The sequence below is a fragment of the Callithrix jacchus genome, chromosome 11, assembly GCF_049354715.1.
Source record: "Callithrix jacchus isolate 240 chromosome 11, calJac240_pri, whole genome shotgun sequence".
Lineage (NCBI taxonomy): Eukaryota > Metazoa > Chordata > Mammalia > Primates > Cebidae > Callithrix > Callithrix jacchus.
Window position 1 is genome coordinate 38663537 of NC_133512.1, and position 14586 is coordinate 38678122.

At 40.1% G+C, this 14586-nt stretch overlaps 1 long non-coding RNA gene across 2 annotated transcripts in view; it reads left to right on the plus strand.

Moving 5' to 3' along the window:
- Window positions 1–1036: 1036 nt before the first annotated feature.
- Window positions 1037–14586, plus strand: part of LOC108592853 (uncharacterized) — a 32148-nt gene continuing 18598 nt past the window's right edge. The window contains exons 1-3 of one of the 2 annotated variants that reach the window (XR_004727956.3): window positions 1037–1272; window positions 12813–12930; window positions 14286–14445. This is a non-coding gene — a long non-coding RNA (uncharacterized LOC108592853). Of the gene's footprint in view, window positions 1273–12812; window positions 14446–14586 lie in introns of both variants that reach the window. The other variant, XR_004727955.3, reaches the window with a different exon arrangement.

Here is a 14586-nt window from a genome sequence, read left to right on the forward strand (position 1 = left end):
CACTATGTACCTATCAAAATGGTTAAAATTTAACAGATTTACAATTCTAAGCCTTGGCAAAGAGGTGGATAAGCAGGAATTCTCATACATTGTTGTTAAAAATCTAAACTGGTGCAACCACTTTGAAAATTAATCTGGCATTACTAAGTAAAACTGAAGACATAAAAAAAAAAAACATAGCAGCAGTATTCATAATTGCTGTAAACTGGAGACAAATACCCATCAGAAAGAGAGTGAAGCCTGGGCATGATGGCTCACATCTAATCCCTGCACTTTGGGAGGCCAAGAAAGGTAGATCACCTGAGGTCAGGAGTTTGAGATCAGCCTGGCCAACACGGTGAAATCTGATCTCTATTAAAAATACAATAATTAGCCAGGCGAGGTAGTGCACACCTGTAGTCCCAGTTACTCGGGAGGCTGAGGCAGGAAAATCACTTAAACCTGCGAGGTGGAGGTTGCAGTGAGCAGAGATTGAGCCATTGCACTCCAGCCTGGGTGAAGAGAGTGAAACTCAGTCTCAAAAAAAAAAAAAAAAAAAAAAGAGAGAGTGAATACAACAATTGTGTTAGATTCATAGTAGAGTATTATTCAGCAATGTCTAATGAACAAACTACAGCTCCATAAAACATCGGTGAATCTTGCAAAATGACACTGAGTGAAAGCAGCCAAGTAAATAAAACAAACTAAATGCTTCCATTTATATAAAGTTCAAAGAGCAGGCAAAACTAAACTACCAAGTTTGGATGTAACCTTTGTAGGGCTGGTTGCCTCGCCAGGAGCTCAACCCTCTCAGCGGACATGCCCAACCCTCTCCGCACCTGAAAATTATATCACCAGAAAATGCCCATCATCTAGCTTTGCCTTGGAAATCCCCTCTGCACTCGGCACTTAGACCACCCTTGGAAAGCCCTGCCAAAACCTGCCCAATAGCACATTGCCCTGTCCAGAAATCCCGCCTACCTACCTATAGCAGCTTGCCATGTCCACATTCTGTTTCTCCACAGCCAAACACCTTCACTCACTGTAAAACCCCACGCCCAGAGGAGTCGGGTCTTTCCCGGAGACTACAGAACCTCCCCCGAGAGCCAAATAAATTGGTGTCTAATTGTTCTCATGCAGGCCTCAGTTTCCTCATTTTAAACTCGGCAATAAACGTCGCAAAAGAAACAATCTTGCAAGTGGTGGGGAAACCCGGGAGGAATTATAAGACCCCTCCTGGGGGAAACTGACTCCTCCACCCAAAGCCGGACCAGGGAACCGCTCCATCACAAGGTAAGAGTTCTGTTACCCGCTGCCTCTCCCTCTGCCTGCCTCGTGGAGTCCCTGCTCGCAATCGCAGCTGCGTCAGGAACTCCTCGTCTCGCCATGGGCCCAGGGCCCCGGCCTCATCTCGAGAACTTGCGTGTAGAGGAGACGTTTCTACACTCTTGTCTTCTCCCCATGAGGGGTTTCTCAGGGTCAGGATTCTGAGGGAGATGTCCCCACCTTCCTGAACCCTCTTGTATTCTCATGGACTCCCTGCTGGTAACCAAAGTTGCATCAGGGACTCCTCCTCATTTCTCGCCATGGGCCAAGGGTCCCGTGGGCCCGGGGGCCTCGGCCTCATCTTGCCATGGGCCTGGGGCCCTGGTCTTGTCTCGAGAACCTGAGCATAGAGATGTCCCTACACTCTTGTCTTCTCCCTGTGAGGGGATTCTGGGGGTCAGGAATTTGAGGGAGACATCCCTATCTTCCTGAACCCTCTCCGGTGTTCGATAGTGCAGCCCGGGATGCCTTCTGAACATCTCCACAGCAGCAGCCAAGGTTCAGGTATTCAGAAGCCTCGTTTCTAGACCCAGGCCCTGCCTAACAGCAGGACCAAATCTCCAGCTTACGGTACTAAAACGTCTATTTCAAATTCTCAGATCAGCGCTTTTTGGCATATAAGCTCTCGTTAATTAAGTAACTCTGTTTTCTTTTTTCCTCCTCTTCTACTACTGAGGCCTTACTCTCTCTCTCTCTTTTTATTCTCTTTCTTGTTATAATTGTTACATTGTTACAGCCTGTAAGCTCTCTCAGCCACCCCCTCCGGGAAAAGAATACTTATGCCTGGGTTGGGTATAATACCTTTTTATATTCCTTCCTTACCCTTGGCTACCCCACAAAAAGTGAACTATGGGCAATCAGAAATCTCGCACAGACCCCAAGTTGCCGCTGGGATGCCTAGCAAAAAATCTACCCAAACTGGGTCTCTCCATTAAAAAGAAAAGGCTACTCTTCCTCTCCACTGTGGCCTGGCCACAGTACCCCCTAGACAACCAGTCTAAGTGGCCTCCAGAGGGCACACTCAACTTTAATGTCCTGACAGAATTAGACAACTTCTGCCAAAAGAACAGTAAATGGTCAGAAGTCCCCTACATACAGGCTTTCTGATACCTTCGCTCCCAACCTGCCCTCTGCTCCTCTTGTTCCTCCGCCCAGGTTCTATTAGCCAAGACCCTATCTTTGCCCTCAGCCCTGCCTGGTTCTGCACTCTCCAAAGAGCCAGAAGACCTGTCTTGCCCCACCCACTTTACCAACTCCCCTCCTTATGTGAGGCCTCAACTCCCTCCTCCCTCTTCTCCTCCTCCTCCTCCCCAAAGCCCTAATATAACTTCCCCTGTCAGTGCTCACACCCGTTCTCACGACCCCCCACTCCTCTGCCCTTTGCATGAGGTAGCCACCTCATGCATAGTTTGTAAATACTTTCTTCCATTTTCTGGATTGTTTCTTCATGCTACTGATTCCTTCCTTTATTTTCCTGAAGCGTTTACATTTAATGTAATTGTATTTGTCTATTTTTGCTTTTGTTGCTTGTGCTTTTAATGTCTATTTGAAAAATTCTTGTCCTAACCAATTTCATGAAGCATTTATCCTATTTTCCTTTTCTGGTAGTTTCATAGTTTCAGGTCCTACATTTAAATCTTTATTTTCAGTAGATTTTTGTATATGGTAAGATAATGCTCTAGATTTATTCTTGTACATGTGGGTGTGGTGTTTTCCTAGCACCATTTATTGAAGACTGTATTTCCCAAAGATGTCTTCTTGGTGCCTTTGTTAAAAATGAGTAGATAGTAAATGCGTGAATTTATATCTGAGTTTTCTATTCTGTTTTATTAGTCTATGTCTGTCTGTCATTCATCTATCTCTGTCTATTTCTCTCCCTTGCCCCTTTTTGTGCCAGTTCCAGCTGTTTGGGTTACTATAGGTTTGTAGTATACTCTGCAATTAGGTAGTGTGATGCTTCCAGCTTTTTTTTTTTTAATGTAAGATTCTTTTGTCTGAGGTATTTTGCATGTCCATATAAATTTTAGGATTTTATTTTCTATTTCTATGAAGAATGCCTTTTGTAATTAAATGGGATTGTGCTCATTCTGTAGATGCAACTGGGTGATAGAGATATTTTAACAATATTATTCCAGTGCTTGGACATGTGATATCTTTCCATTTATATGTGTCTGCTTTAATAGCTTTTGTCTATGTTTCATAGTTTTCATTATGGGATCTTTTGCCTTTTTGGTTAAGTTCATCTCGAGGTATCATTTTTTGGTGGAGGTAGTAGCTACTGTAATGAAGTAGATTTCTTGATTTCTTTCTTAGGCGTTTCACTATTGGCGCATAGGTGTGCTACTCATTTTTGTATATTGATGTTGTGTCTTTCAACTTTAGTAAATTTATTATTTCTGGTAGGTTTTTTTGCATAATCTTTAGGGTTTTCTTTCTATATGTATGTGATCATTTCACCTGCAAACAGAGACAATTTGACTTCCCTTTTTCCAATTTGGGTGCCTTTGTTTTTGCATTCTCCTGTATAATTGCTCTTCTATTGCTATGATGAATAAAAGTGGTAAAAGTAGCCACACTTGTTTCAGATCTTAGAGGAAAAGCTTTTTAACTTTTCCTCATTGTTTATGATGTTAGCTGTGTTTTTGTCATATATGACCCTAACAATGGAGATGGTTCTAGTTATGGGTTTGGCATAAAAGCTGATTGCTGTGTTAACAAAAATTTCTATCCCTAGTTTGTTGGGTGTTTTTATGACAAAATGGTGTTGACTTTGTGGAAAGTACTTCCTGCATCTATGGAGATGAATATCTGGGTTTTTTCATTCTGGTTATTTGAGGTTTATTTGCGGGGATGGCCTTAGTATGCAAAACCAGATTGATTTTCTGAGAAAAGGATGTAGTGTTTGTTTTCTGAGAAAAGTATCAAATTTTGATCATTTTGTTGAGCATTATTAATTTTATAATTATGCTAGACATTGATCCATGCCTTTTTGTTCTTGTGATTTCATTTTCTAGTATAATTTAATATTAAATTGGAGATGTGATTGTCTATAGGTTGGTTTTGTATTTAGAGTATTAAGGGTTAGAAGTTTGGAGGATGAAATTTAGCAGAAATGGGACATACCTGAGATTGTGGGAAGAGTGGCATGAGGTCAGGTTTAGTGAGGGTTGAGGGTTAGCAAGAGAGTGCATGTCGCTTTCACCAACAGTAAACTTTATCAGTTCTTTTAATCTTGCAAAATAGCCAGGCAAAGATACTTCAATGTTTTAGTTGGCACTTCCTTGAGTTCCTTGTTGAGGCTCAAACTCATCAGGTGTACCTGGGAAGAAATTAGGACACAGAAGTGAGAAGGTTGGAGTGCAGCTTTGTGACAATGCATCAGCCGGTGGCTGAGCTGCAGAGATTCCCAACTTATTTCAAATTTTGATGAAAAATAACATGTTTTATACCATTATCTCACAAACAAACTGGACTTTTTCAAATTTATGTGACTAATTTTATATATTTTGGTTATCGTATCATGTAACTAAAAGTTTTTTTTCTGCTTGGGAAGTTTGTAGAGGGTATGTCCTTGCTGGTGATTCCACTCTATGTAAGACTTTCTGTATACGTTTTCATTCTTGTTTGATTTTAAGATTCTTATATCAATGCTGCTTCATAGTTGAGCAGATTGGAAACCCTGCATTTCCTGTATGGAGGTGATGGCAGAGATGATCCATTGTTTTTGAAGTGTCCAAGGCTGTAAAAAGCAGGTGGGGCCTGAGGTTTCTCTGAAGGCAGGAGCATCTGCCATGAGGCATTGGGAGCAAGATGGGCAAGTGGTGCTACTGCTGCATCTCCCACTGTGGGAGGAGCAGCAAGGATTACCTGAGCTGTGAGGCAGAGCACACTGACAACACCTTCTTGGAGCCTGGGTAGGATGACCCTGGGAAGATCTTGGCAAGCTCCACAGAGCTGCCTGGTAGTGGCAGTGCACAGTCCCCAGAGAGCAGCTCATCCTCATGCTCACAAACCCTGGCTTGGACAAGAGTGAGAGGAAGAAAAGGTAATTGGCCAGGCAAGGGCTGGGAGGGCAGAGAACTGGGGCATGTGGTGGGGTGCACTCTCCTATTACCAGCTCAGCTACTTCACCTCAGCAGGCCCTGCAGCACCTGGGATGTGGAAGCCTTGGGGGAGTCAGGGCCCAGGCCTCTTTATGAGCCACAAAACAAAAATGACACTGTAGCTTGTTTCCATTGCACCCATAATTTCCCATACTGCATTTTAGAGACAACTTTAAAATAATTTAACTCACAAAATTAGTCTCTATGATATTTTATTTTTGGCTTAAATACTTTTTTAAAGTAAGATTTTGTTTTAAAAATGTGTCGTCATTTTAATGTCAGCCTTCTTTTTCCATAGCACCTTTTAGAACTAAAATTTACTCAAATGCCAGTCCTTGCTAGAGTTAGGACAAGGCACAGGGCCAGAGCTGAGACAGAGCTAGCCCAGATCCAGGGGAGGACCAGGACCAGGGGAGGGCCAGTGAAAGAGTACAGAAGGGACAGGGTAGCACAGGGCCAAGTTAGGATCAGGATGGGGCCAGGACAGACCAGGGAATGGTAGGGCAAGGCAGTGCAGAGCCAGGTCTAGGGCAGGGACAGGGCAGGACCAGGCAAAATGCTGAGACCATGTCTAGAGCAGTGCCATGGCATGCCAGTGTCAGTGTAGAACAGGGAAAATGAAAGTTTAGGGCAGGTAAAAACACAGGGCCAGAGCCAGGACCAAGTCAGGGGCAGAACTATGGTAGAGCCAGTGTCAGGGTAAGGGCCATGGCAGGACCAGGGACAGGGACAGGGACAGGGGCATGGTCAAGTTAGGGACAGGACTGCCAGGGCAGGGCCCTGGCATGGTCAGGTTGAGCAGGACAGAGACATGGTAGTACAGTGCCCACTTAAGGCTGGGCCAGGGCAGGACCAGAACTGGGACAGAGCCAGAGCTAGGGCAGAACCAGTGCAGGGTCATGGCAAGGGGAAAACCAGGGGCAAAGCCACAGGTAGGACAGGACCAGAAGCAGGCCAGACTCAGGGCCAGGACAGAGTATGGCAGGATCAGGGCTTGGGAAAAGGTAAGGTCAGGACCAGTTCACGGCAAGAGCAGGGCAGGACTAGGGTAGCTCAGAGCTGAGGCAGGGAAGGGCCAGTGCAGAACAAGGACAGGACCAGGGGATGGAAGGGCAGGAACAGGGAAGGTCAGGGCTGGGACATGGACCTGGCAGGGCCTACAACAAGGCAGGGCCAGAAAAGGGGCAGGGGGCCAGGCCAAGGGCAAAGTCAGAGAAGGGCCAGGGCAAAGACAGGGCAGAGGAGGGGCCAAGGCAAGGGTAGGGTCGGGTCAAAACCACAGTCAGGTCAGACCAAAGACAGGGTCAGGATAGGGCAAGGACAGGGTAGGGAGGGTCATGGTGAGGTCAGGGTCAAGGGCAGGACTAGAATAGCATAGGACCAAGTCAGGGCCAGAAAAGGGCAGGCCCAGGGAAGCACCAGGGAAGGGTAGGGTCAGCTCCATGGCATGGACAGGGCAAGACCAGCACTGTACCATAACCAGGGAAGCTTCAGGGACAAGGCAGGGCCAAGGATGGGCCAGAGCAAAGGCCAGTATCGGGGGGGGGGGGGTCCAGTGCCAAGGCACATCCAGGGCAGGGTCAGGACATTACCAATTTCAGTGTAGTGTCATGCCAAGCCTGGGTCAGGTACAGGGCCAGAGCAAAGGTAGGGACAGGGCAGAACCAGGACAAGGGAAAGGCTTTTTCTCCTAGTCTGGGGCTTGTTTTCTGTCTCTTAGCACCCATTTTATTTTTACTTTCAGAACTAAAGAAGAGGAATGGTCAGCTTTCTGTTACTATTGTAACAGTGATGGCAGAACCAAGAGAGAATGCACCCAACCTTGTAATCACACTGGAAGGCCATGATTGTGACAAGTCTGCTAATGGGACATTGAGCAAAGAAAGTTGAATGGTCAAGTCCCACACTGATGAAATGGGGTAGTATATGTAGGTGAAAGAGAAATGCTTCTTGAGAGTAATACAATCTGCCATACCAGCATGGGCTGCTCTTTCCTGTCCCCTTACTGAATGTTTGAATTGGAACTTTCTGTTTATGCATCCATTTTCTTTCCAAATTATTCAACTTTTTTTTTTAAGTCTTCAGGAGTGATTTTCTGATCCCTGTGCAATTACTGTGAGAAGAATATTTGGTTTGAAACAGGGCTTTTGAACAGTTTCACTTTAACCTTATGGGCTGGGTCATTCCTTGTGTGATGGGGCTGCTCTCTTCATGGTCAGGTGCTTATAGGCATTATTGCGAACCATATATCTGATGTCCTTAGCACCCTAATTTCCAAATCCTGGCTGGCAAAACCAGCTGCAGACATTGACAAATATCCCACAGAAAAATCACCTCAGAATCACCCTGGTCTGAGAACCACTGGACTGAAAGGACACAGTGTCAGGTGTTAGTTAACATTTTGCTTTGAATCCTCCTTATTCCATTCCACTAAATATAAGGCTAGATGCATGATCTCACTATACTACCAACTTCCCATCTGTTAAACAAATGTGTTGTGTAGAACACCAAAGGTTATACTGATACATGAATAATGTTCTAAGCTCCATGAGGACAGAGAAACTGTTATCCAAATATGCAGCATCTCCTCCTGACTAAAGTGTGGCCTGACTAAAGCGTGGCCTGACTAAAATGTGGCAGCATCTCCTCCTGACAACTTTTCGCAGACTGCTTTCACAATTGCTAAATCAAAAATTTACACGAAACACCTAAAATATGGCAGGTTCTTCTTTACTTTTTCTCTTAGGGGATATTTTTCAAGCATGGTATTTAAAGACAAACCCAATTATGGCAAGGTTTTGTACTGTTGGGGTTCACATTTTAGAACAGAGAGCAGCCTCCGAACTGAGTGGGCAGACAATGATGTCCTTTCTTTAGCCTTGGCACTGTATTCAAATTTTTCCCTGCTGCCAGCTGTGTGTTGGTTGACCTGCACTAACCAGTACAGTCCCCATGAATTGCATATCATTATGTATATCTCAAAATTAATTAATTAAAACAAAATAAAATTAAAAATAATCCCTCAGTCCTACAGCTTTATGTAACCTGACTTCTGGACTCGTGCTCTATGGCCCCCCTAATAAAGAGTTCAGGCATAGGACATCTCCATCATGGCACAAAGTTCTACTACAGAGCACTGGCTTTGACAATCTATTTAACATTTCCTTAGGCCAGTTTCATTACCTGTAAATGAAGATGAACTAACACCCCCTTCTGCAGCATTGACCCCTCCATCCCACAAAACTGAGGAGTGCTCATATGACTAGTATTGCCCAAAGGGATAAGCAAAGTGACAGGCGTAATTTCTGAGCAGTAGATGTGACATTGGCCTGTGCTTTGCCAAGTTCTGTCATCTCTCTGCTGTAACATCTATAGTGTTCTCATAGAAATTTCTCAGCCAGCCTGCATCCTGGGATGAAGTGAATCAGAGCCACAGCCAATTCAACCAGATATGTGAATGGTGAAAAAGTAAGAAATAGACATTTGTTGTTGTAAGCCACAGAGATTTCTGTCGATTTCTTACTGCAGCCAAGCCTAGCTAGTACCGACTGCTCTAGGAATCACACGTGAGTGTGGGGAGCTGCAGTAACAAAAATTACATGTAATTTGTTTAGATGCAATACATTGGACATTTAGTAGACTATGGAAATTGCAAACATTTTTATTGTATTCATTGTCAAATATTTAATTAAACCATCACCATAATAAACATTAAAACAGAGATGAGAGAGGGTAGATAATTTTTCCAACTCTAGATATAGAAGTTACAAAACTGATTAGGAGCATAGGTTAATTCTTCTTGTGGAATTTTTACCACTTATTTACTTTAAGTGATAATCTTATAAATAATTTTCTGTTCTTGTTTTTGATTTATTCAAACAGAAGAAAGCCACAAGAAAGATAACCCACATACATAGAGAATAGTAGAATGGTAAAAGCTAATTAATTGCAAGCACAAACTCTTAAAGATAAATGCAAAATATCTGAATTATACACTTCACTGTCCAAAAGGTTTGCAAATGTTTCTCTGAGTACTCCAGGGCCCAGAAGTGTATTAATCAGTACTCCTGGTGTCCACTTTCTTGAGACCTTGTTCACATTTGTATTTTTTTGTTGTTGTTGTTCTTGTTACTTACTTGCCCTACAGGTTGTGTTTCTTAAATATATTTTAAATTCATTCTCAGTCTTGTGATCTTTCCAGGTGCTTTCTTCCTATGAACCCTCATCACTTCCCATGTCCTGCCAGTCTCTCCCACTCCTTCCCTCTTGTCATCTGTAGTGGCCTCTCACAGTTCCTGCCCTTCTGGGAACTGCTGTGCTCTTTCCAGCTCAGAGCCCTGTTATCACTTTCTTGTACTAAAATAATTCTCCTTCTATTTGTCATTGTGATCTCCACCTCCACTATTCCAAGGCTCCAAAGCCCCAAGGAATAGTGTCTTCTTAAAAGATTTCCTAAGAAGCTGCAAGTAATGACAGTATCTAAAGCCACCCTTTCTGCTATGGCAATGTTATATTCAACCTGGTATTGACTCTTGGTAAGTTTTCAGTTTAAGTTTATTAGGTGCTCAAATGTTAAAATTCCAGAGACACAGAGCAGAATGGAGGCTATCAGGAGTTAAAATTGGGAGGAAATGGGAACTTTCAGGTCCACAGGTGTGAAATTCTAGTTATGCAAATATATGTTCTAAAGATCTGCTGTGTAATACATATCTAAATATTATTAAAAAAATAAAAATATAAAAATAATTATGTTACCAAGGTTTACTAGTAATATAATTTTATATTTGTCTCTGCTAAATAGACTAAGATGTAAGGATTTGTAAACTACAAACCCAACCAAAACCAAAATATTCCATATATATATAATAATTATTATTTTTTAAGACAGGGTTTCACTGTGTTGGTCAGGCTGGTCTTGAACTCCCAACCTCAGGAGATCCACCCACCTTGGCCTCCAAAGTGCTTGGATTACAGGTGTGAGCCACCATGCCTGGCCAATATAATTTTTAAATTAGTAAGACTAATTTGATATTGCTAGTTTAATAAAATAGCTGTATCTTCTAAATTATAGTCAAAATTCTCATTTTTTTCACTTTAAATATTTGACTTAAACATCTGTATGAATAATATACAGAGTATTAATATTACTAACAAAAAGATGATCAAGAAAACTCAAAATCTTTTTCTTGTATCTCAGTTTTAATAATTAATCTAAATAAACCTAAAAAATACGTATATACAAGATAAACACATTCTATAATTTTTGTATAATTTTAAATCTTGTAAATAATAGATCATTAAAAATCTGTTATTTAAAATTAAAAATGTTTTAAAAATTATTTTGAAAATTTGTAAAATAGTTCTCATCTATAAAATATGAATATCTGAGAGACTATTTAAAATTTTTTACATCTTATGTTTTCAATAAAATTTACGGTTAATAAAACTTTAAAAAATTAGGCCAAGTGTAGTGGCTCATGCCTGTAATCCAAGCACTTTGGAGGCCAAGGCGGGCAGATCACCTGAGGTCGGGAGTTCAAGAACAGCCTGACCAACATGGTGAAACCCCATCTTTAAAGAAAAAAAAAAATTAAAAATTTGAATTAATATATAATTCCATGTGTAAAGTAAGCCAAAAAAAGTTTTAATTTTTAAAAATGTGAGAGTCATAAAATATATAGTTTATTAAAATAATTTTGCCAAAATCAGAGATTATTTATGGGTTAATTACAAAACAAATTGGAGAGATCAAAAGAATTATAAACATAGATACATTTTTGTAAAAAAAAAGTTAAAACAGCCAGGCACAGTGGCTCATGCCCATAATCCCAGCATATTAGAAGGCCAAGGTAGATGGATCACATAAGGCCAGGAGTTCAAGAACAGCTTAGTCATACTGGTGAATTCCTATCTGTACTATAAATACAACAATTAGCCAGCACAGTGGTGAATGTCTGTAATCCCAGCTATTCAGGAGGCTGACTCAGGATAATCACTGGAACCTGGGTGATGGAGGTTGCAGTGAGCTGAGTGACAGCCTGGGCAACAGAGTGAGAGTCTGTCTTAGAAAAACAACAACAAACAAAAAACAAAAACAAAAAGAACAAGAAAACTTTAAAATATAATTTTATATTGAAAAATCTTAGGTAATTTTGTCTTAATTATTTTTAAAACACAAATTAAAATGTCCAAACATAATGTTAGTCTATATAAATTACATTAAAATAAAATTTAAAAGTATTTAATAAAATAATATATAATTAAATGGACTATAAACTTTAAAAATAACAGTATTTCTATGAATTAAATTTTAATATTGAAAACACACTAATATAAAGCTAAAGATTGTACTTATGTCAAAAAGTTTCTTTAAATATTAATTTACTCTGAATGAAAATTTTAAAAGTTGATATTTAACTTTAACATCTATTTCTCCCTAAAATTTCTCAAAATTATATCTCAAAAGTTCAAATTTGGTTAACCTTTCTACACAAAATTTACAGACTTTGATTTACTGCCTTTTAAAAAGATGTAATTTTTACTTCACTGAGATAACTTTTTCATTTAAGTGATTTGAAAACTGCTATAACGTTTTTCTCCACTTCTAATTCTACTCTTATGGCCTAATGCTAAAACATTTGTTTTAAAAATATTGAAAAAAAATTCAATATAACTCAATTTTAAACTCTTAACTCTTCCTAATATTTCTAAAGCATTCAGTATAAACAAGATGTTTCTTATGAGAGTTATATATGTCCAGTATCAAAATACTAATTTTCTTATTTTCATACTTTAAAATATAACATTCATTTGTATCCCTAGATACACTTTTCCTATATCGAATTAAATACGTATATTCTTTTTATAAGATTTAACTTCCAAGTTATATAAAATAATTCCAATAAAAACAAAGCAAAACAATTAAACTACATACAATTTTTATTTAGCCTTTTGAATAATTGACCTAGGCTGGGCAGGGTGTCTCACACTTGTAATCCCAGCACTTTGGGAAGATGAGACGGGCAGATCACCTGAGGTCAAGAGTTTGATACCAGCCTGGCCAACACAGTGAAACCCCATCTTTACAAAAAATACAAAAATTAGCCAAGCATGGTGTTGTGAACCTGCAATCCCCGCTACCCAGGAGACTGAGGCAGGAGAATCGCTGGAACCCAGGAGGCAGAGAATGCAGTGAGCCGAGATCATGCCACTGCTCTCCAGCCTGGGTGACAGAGCAAGACTCCCTCTCAAAAAAAAAAAAAAAAATGACCTATAAAACAAACTTTTCACATTTTATCAAGCAAATTCTCATATCGTCTTTCTGAAATTTTAATTACTAGAAAAACTAATCCTAAAATGGGTTAAGATATTAACATCCACGCAACTTTCTATTATACTTTTCAGTGCTGTTGTTGGATCCATGGGGTTAACAGACACTGCTGGCTTCTCGGCTCAGGCTACAATCTTCATAGGCACCTGACTAATCGGACAACCCGGGAAGAGGATGACGCTGACCACCACTGTGAGGCAGACCAGGGTTGTGGGATCAGCTTTGTGTAACTCACATGACAAGGATAGAGGAGAATGAGGCAAAAACTTCCCAGATGATCCGTGCTGTCTCCACTTCCCTCTCATTGGCCTGACCCACAGTTCAGAAGGGGCTTTCCTAACCCTTCCTTAAGAGCTTCCACCTTTTCAGACATAATTATTATTATTGTTGTAATTAATGTTACCATTTACCTATGAGAATGAGCTGTCTGCATGTCCCCCTGTCTCTACCCATAGAAAATGTTCCATTGAGTAGCAGTATATTTCTTGGGCATATTTTGAAGCATGAAAGTTTGTACATGTCTGGTTTCTACCACTCACCTGATGGGATTTTAGTTTCCAGGTTAGAGATACATTCACAGATGCATTCATAGCACTGACTTCATCCTCAGATCCTCTGTTACCTTGATTTACCAGTGACACTGGTGAGCAGCCCACGCAAAGCTGGACACTGAATGTCTTCCTAAAGATACAAGACCTCTTAAAACTTCATGTTACTAATTTCAACTTGTCATCTTAATGATTAATGCAGCTATTGCTAAGTTGATCTTAACATCAAGATTCCTTTAAGCAAAGAGCAATTCAAGGCAGTATTGCACTTCTCCAAGCTTAATGCTTTAACACTGCTTATTAATAGGTCAGGTAAAAAAGGGAAGGCTGCATTCTAGTAAAGACCACATAATTCAATCACATACTCTATGTTTACTAGCAGTCGAAGAGCTAAAATTGAAGCTGTAATACTGTAAACCTTTCTCTGCTCAGCCCATAAATACAGTAAGTGACTTGGCTTACTCAGTTTATTTATTACAAAAATATTAAAACAGCTTTAATTAAATCTAATTTCAAGCCCACAGCTCAAACAAACTTACAAATGATAAAATCACTGCTTATCCAAGACAGAAAGATTAGAGAGAGAAATAGAAAAAAAAAATCAGTAAGGAGAAAGAGAAAGAGTAAGGAAGGCAAAGAGAGAAAGAAAGGAACAGAAAGTAAGACAAAAAGGAGAGATAAGTAAAGAACGAAATATTAACAAAGTTATCAAATTGAACCTTTAATAAGAAGGTTATAAAATGAAAAAAGTTAAGTATGTCTAAGTTTGTCAGTGAATGCTGTTAAAACTGTTGTAGAAGGGAATTTATTACGCAAGTAGGTTGTATGAATTTTGCTTTACAGTCTAAGCAGGTTTTAAAATATTTTAAAAGTAGTTCTGTGTGTGAACATATTGGTTAAAAGTTAAGGAAGTGTCATCTGGTTTTTCTGTAAACTGGCAACAAGTTTTTCTTAAAGCTTTAATCTGCTATTTTACAAAGATTATAAAATGTCTCTTAGCACAGGCATCAACACTAGACTTTCCAGTACACTAGCACCATCAAAGAAACTTTGATGAGGATACCTTCATCCAAAAATGGAAAGAAGAAAAACTCAAGCCAGCCTAGGACACAAGCCCCAGACCTCACCTAAGGAATGCTAAAGAGGGCTACCCAAAAGGGTAAGTGAATCCTACTTAAGATTTGTGTGTTTTTTATTCTTTCACTCTACCTGTAACCTGTTACTGCTGCATTCCATCAAGCTCATCTTCTAATCTACATTTTTCTGTCTTGTTACTTAAACTAACACCCTCTTCACAGCT